The sequence below is a fragment of the Chaetura pelagica genome, unplaced genomic scaffold, assembly GCF_000747805.2.
Source record: "Chaetura pelagica isolate M959 unplaced genomic scaffold, ChaPel_1.0 scaffold76, whole genome shotgun sequence".
In the NCBI taxonomy this organism is placed as follows: Eukaryota; Metazoa; Chordata; class Aves; order Apodiformes; family Apodidae; genus Chaetura; species Chaetura pelagica.
In genome coordinates, this window is record NW_009970723.1 from 1510206 (window position 1) to 1515763 (window position 5558).

The window sequence follows — 5558 nt, forward strand, 5'->3', positions numbered from 1 at the left end:
TGCTGAACCTGTCACCTTTGATACCCTGGTGACCCCCTGTCCAGTCACTGTCACCGCTGCAATGCGTGAACGTACCAATGTCCAGAGCCAAATGGCATCCATGAGCCCCAAGGTAGGGCAGTAACTGGCAGGGGCAATCCATAACTTGTTGCCCGTCCTTCCTGCCTTGTATCATACCTGTTGTTTTGGGGTCGTTTGTCCTTGAGCAGCAGGCCTGGGTTTGGTCCGTTAGCTGGGAATGATCAGCAGAAGGGCTTTGCTGACTTAAAAGGCATTTTGCTTAGACTTACATGGGGAAGATGAACCATTTCCCACAAAGGGAAATATATGTCACTTTAAAACATACTCCCTTTCCATTTACTGCCGTGTTCTTTTCTATTTTAAGATTTGAAAAGTGCTGCAAAGTGAATATAACATGAATATATCATAACAAATTAGACCCCTGGGGATGTCTGGAACTGAATGATATCTAGTAGGAGGAATCAATACAATCACATATAATCTATTGCTTTTTTACCAATACAAGTTTTGTAAGTAAACGGATTTCTTTTTTTTACTGGTTATGTGCCATATAGTGACATATATCTCTGAACTTTGTTTTAACACTTTCTGAAGACTGAATACGCTGCTTGTTTGAGCCTGGAACATCCACTTCTAATACTTAAAAATTAGCATATTTTGGCCTCTTTGAGTAACATGAAAACATTGTTCAAAGGTTTTTACATTTCACCTGCAGCTTCAGAGAAGCATTTGCACTCTAGCTTACAGCACTGAGGTGAAAATTCAGGTTTTGTTATTTTTCTGGTCTGTCTACAGCACAGAGAACAATTAGGAAGGATTTCAGGAAAAGCTGATGAATTTTGTTCATAATATGAAGGCATACCAACTAAGAAAATCAATCTATTCCACTACTCAGCTAGGAGGTTTTGACCACTTAAGATCTGAATGAGTTAAGACCAGTGAAAGGCTCCCTTTCTTGCTACTTGTTCCTTGAACCATGCAGCTCATCAATGAAATATCTGTATCTGTGTATCTAAACATATGGATTAGGTATAGCTATATGGAGATATACTAGCTATATTTATACAGATATATTTAGAGACAGATACTGATATTATAGATATATATTATGTATCTCCATGCTCTATAATGAGTAGAACAATAACATTTCTCCAAGCAGAAAAACTGCCTGACTCACCAACTAAAATCACATGGCAAATCAGTCATTATTTTTTCAGTTTCAGCAACAGGAAGCACAGAACACATTTTTCATGAACATTATAACACCCGACTAATCCAGGCAGGCTGAGATTATTTTTGGCTTTGCTCAAATTCATGAGCTATTTAATTCAAAGCTGTATGCCTGATCACATGTACATTATGGAGATGTAATGTCATGTTAGCATTTATATTCCAGTAAAGATAGTATACCTTGCAGATACATTACAGGAGAATCATAGAATCATAGAATCATAGAATCTTAGGGGCTGGAAGGGACCTTGAGAGATCATCTAGTCCAACCCCCCTGCCAGAGCAGGGTCACCTAGAGTACATCACACAGGAACTCATCCAGGTGGGTTTTGAATGTCTCCAGTGAGGGAGACTCCACAACCTCCCTGGGCAGCCTGTTCCAGTGCTCTGTCACTCTCACAGTAAAAAAAATTTTTAATCATAGAATCATAGAATCTTAGGGGCTGGAAGGGACCTCGAGAGATCATCTAGTCCAACCCCCCTGCCAGAGCAGGGTCACCTAGAGTACATCACACAGGAACTCATCCAGGTGGGTTTTGAATGTCTCCAGTGAGGGAGACTCCACAACCTCCCTGGGCAGTCTGTTCCAGTGCTCTGTCACTCTTACAGTAAAAAAATTTTTTCGGATATTCACCTTGAACTTCCTATGCTCCAATTTACACCCATTACCCCTTGTCCTATCACTGGTCATCACTGAGAAAAGCCTAACTCCGTCCCCCTGACACTCACCCCTTACATATTTGTAAACATTGATGAGGTCACCCCTCAGTCTCCTTTTCTCCAAGCTAAAGAGACCCAGCTCCCTCAGCCTTTCCTCATAAGGGAGATGTTCCACTCCCCTAATCATCTTCGTAGCTCTGCGCTGGACTCTTTCGAGCAGTTCCCTGTCCTTTTTGAACTGAGGGGCCCAGAACTGGACACAATACTCCAGATGTGGCCTCACCAATGCAGAATAGAGGGGGAGGAGAACCTCTCTTGACCTACTAACCACACCCTTTCTAATGCACCCCAGGATGCCATTGGCCTTCTTGGCCACAAGGGCACATTGCTGGCTCATGGTCATCCTCCTGTCTACCAGGACCCCCAGGTCTCTTTCACCTACACTACTCTCCAGCAGTTCAGCCCCCAACCTGTACTGGGACATGGTGTTGTTCTTCCCCAAATGTAAAACTCTGCACTTCCCCTTGTTGAATTTCATCATGTTTCTCCCCGCCCAACTCTCCAACCTATCTAAGTCTCTCTGAATGGCAGCACAGCCTTCTGGTGTGTCAGCCACTCCTCCCAGCTTAGTGTCATCAGCAAACTTGCTGAGGGTACATTCTATACCCTCATCCAGGTCGTTGATGAAGATGTTGAACAACACCGGTCCCAGTACCGACCCCTGTGGGACTCCACTAGTCACACACCTCCAACCAGATTCTGCCCCATTGACTACAACTCTCTGACTCCTTCCTTTCAACCAGTTCCTAATCCACCTCACTTCCTGATCACCAAACCCATACCTGATCAACTTTTCTACAAGGATGCTGTGGGAGACGGTGTCAAATGCTTTACTGAAATCAAGATAAACCACATCTACCGCTCTACCATCATCTATCCACCTAGTAATTTCCTCATAGAAGGCTATGAGGTTAGTCAAACATGATTTACCCTTGATAAAACCATGTTGACTGCTCTTGATGACCCCCATGTCCTTGATGTGCCTGGAGATAGTGCCAAGAACAAGTTGTTCCATCACCTTTCCAGGGATGGAGGTGAGGCTGACCGGTCTATAGTTACCCGGGTCCTCCTTCTTGCCCTTCTTGTAGACTGGAGTGACATTTGCTATCCTCCAGTCCTCAGGCACCTCACCTGTTGCCCATGACTTACTGAAGATGATGGAGAGTGGCCTAGCAATGACCTCCGCCAGCTCCCTCAGCACCCTTGGGTGCATTCCATCCGGACCCATTGATTTATGGATGTCCAGATTACTCAACTGATCCCTAACCCAATCCTCATCTAGAAGTAAGCAATTTTCTCTTAAAAGCTTTTATGCTGTAGTTTGACAGCTTGGGCTTTGAAATCTGTGATTTCTATGAGCCAGTCTTTCAGGCTGCATCACAAGGAAGTACAAATGCACTGTACATAAAGTGAAGGTGCAGCACGTAACCTTGAAGCTTCAGATGTGAAAAACGTTGGCCCTTTCTTTGAGTTACCTTTTAGCTTTAAGCTGATATGCTCATTCATCCTTACCAGAAAGTTGAAATAAATGTTGGAGGGAAGAGATCTCCTACAGAGATTGCTTTTGACTAAAATCATTTAGTGGCTCTGAGTATGACATCCACTGAGTGTAAGACTACCAACGCCAGAACTGCCTCCTAAAACCTTCATTCCTCCAGGAAGTTGGGTTCCCTCACTTTTAGACAGCTATTAATTGCTTTTGCCAGCTGACCTTTTATAGTCAAAACTCAGAACCTTCAATAAGGGACCTAAACATAGCTCAAGATCTAGATGCTCTGTCCATTTATGGTTGAAGGTGAGACCTAGCCCCCCTTCCTGTTGAAAGCCACAGAAGCTTTGGGGCATTTTATTATTTAAATAAAGTATCCAAAGTATATGTGAAATAAAACTAGGGCCAGATGATCACGACAGTACACTGTGTCAGTCTAACATTCAGTCTTCCTTGGACACCACTTTATCAAAGCATGTAGAATTATGCCTTTTTCCTCAACAGTTTGAAGATCAAAGCTTTGATCCATGTCATCAAAGGTTGAGAATAAATCCCATCCTTTGTCTAAGACTTTCAATATCCATCATCTACCTTCAAGGCAAGAAAGTATTCTAGTGTGGAGACTTTCAAGCCTCCTGTTTAAAGCATTTTCCCACTGTGACAAGAGAAATTAAAGGCCTTACCTTCTCCCAGGCATATGCCCTAACCACTAGACTACCTGACAACAGGTCCAAAACCACAATGATTGTTTTCTTTAAGGAAAAAGTGTAGGACTGATAAGCTCATCTTCAAAGGAAACTACTCAAAGTGATTTGCACGCTTAATAAGTCAAGCCAAAGAAGAGAAGGGCACCCCCAAGCCCAAAGGCAGAGATTTACATCCTTGACAAGCAGGTCTTAAACACTACCTTGTGCTACTCTTTACAGGCTTATGTAAAGGCACATGACTTTTGTAAATCACATTTCTATGTCCATAATTCAGAGTTGGACTGGGCATCCTCAGGGAATAAAGAATTGCAGTAGTTGCATCCGCCTTATGAGCACAGCCCAACATTTATTAATCTGCTTCAACTCTCACAAGAGAGATCGCAAACCACAACTGATCTGAATTCTAGATATAATCAACATTTTCCCTCCAACAACAGTAAGAATACCTCCCTAAACTGACTTAATCTGTGGCAGATTTCATTGTGGAATTAATATTCCAGGCTAATTTTGGGAGAGGCTAGTGATAAACAGCTGCTTCTCAAGATGATAGTTAACAACTGCTTCCCCATCCTAAGGCCTTTGCCCTTATACTACAAACTGTTTCTTTCATGTATGATGCTGCTAGTTAATAAAAAAATCCCAAAACATACTTTATCAAGGGAAACATACAACTGAATTAACACAATTTGGGGACAGAAAAAGTCTACAAAATCACTGGAGTTTGTCCTCTCCTGACCTAGGGAGTTACATTTACAGTATTCTGAAAACATATTTTGACAAGACTTTTATAAATAAATACTTATTCTTCCCTAAGAAAATATACTTCAGGCAAACAGAAAAAAACGATAGAGCTTATACAGCCATGTTTACCAGAGAACTATATCTGATATGCATAGAAATTTGGGTGCAAACTGAAACATAGGAGATCCCAAGTAAACATCAGAAAAAGCTGCTTTCCTGTGAGAGTGACAGAGCACTGAGACAGGCTGCCCAGAGAGGTTGTGGAGTCTCCTTTGCTGGAGACATTCAAAACCCACCTGGACACGTTCGTGTGTGATGTGCTCTAGGTGATCCTGCTCTGGCAGGGGGGTTGGACTAGATGATCTTTTGAGGTCCCTTCCAACCCCTAAGATTCTGTGATTCTGTGAAATAGGAAATATATTACAGAAAAGTATACCATAAATCTATAACTATGACTAGAGAAACTGATGAAGTCAGACACTGAAACTGAGTGGTCATCTGAAAAAAGAAAATTACAAGTGGAAATTTTTCCTTGATTCCATCTTTCCACAATACATTGTTCCTGAGTAGATGTGAGACTGCTAGGGCAAATTCAGTGCCTATGATGTAAATCTAGAGTAATAGTGCTGAAGTGAGTACTACACTTATTT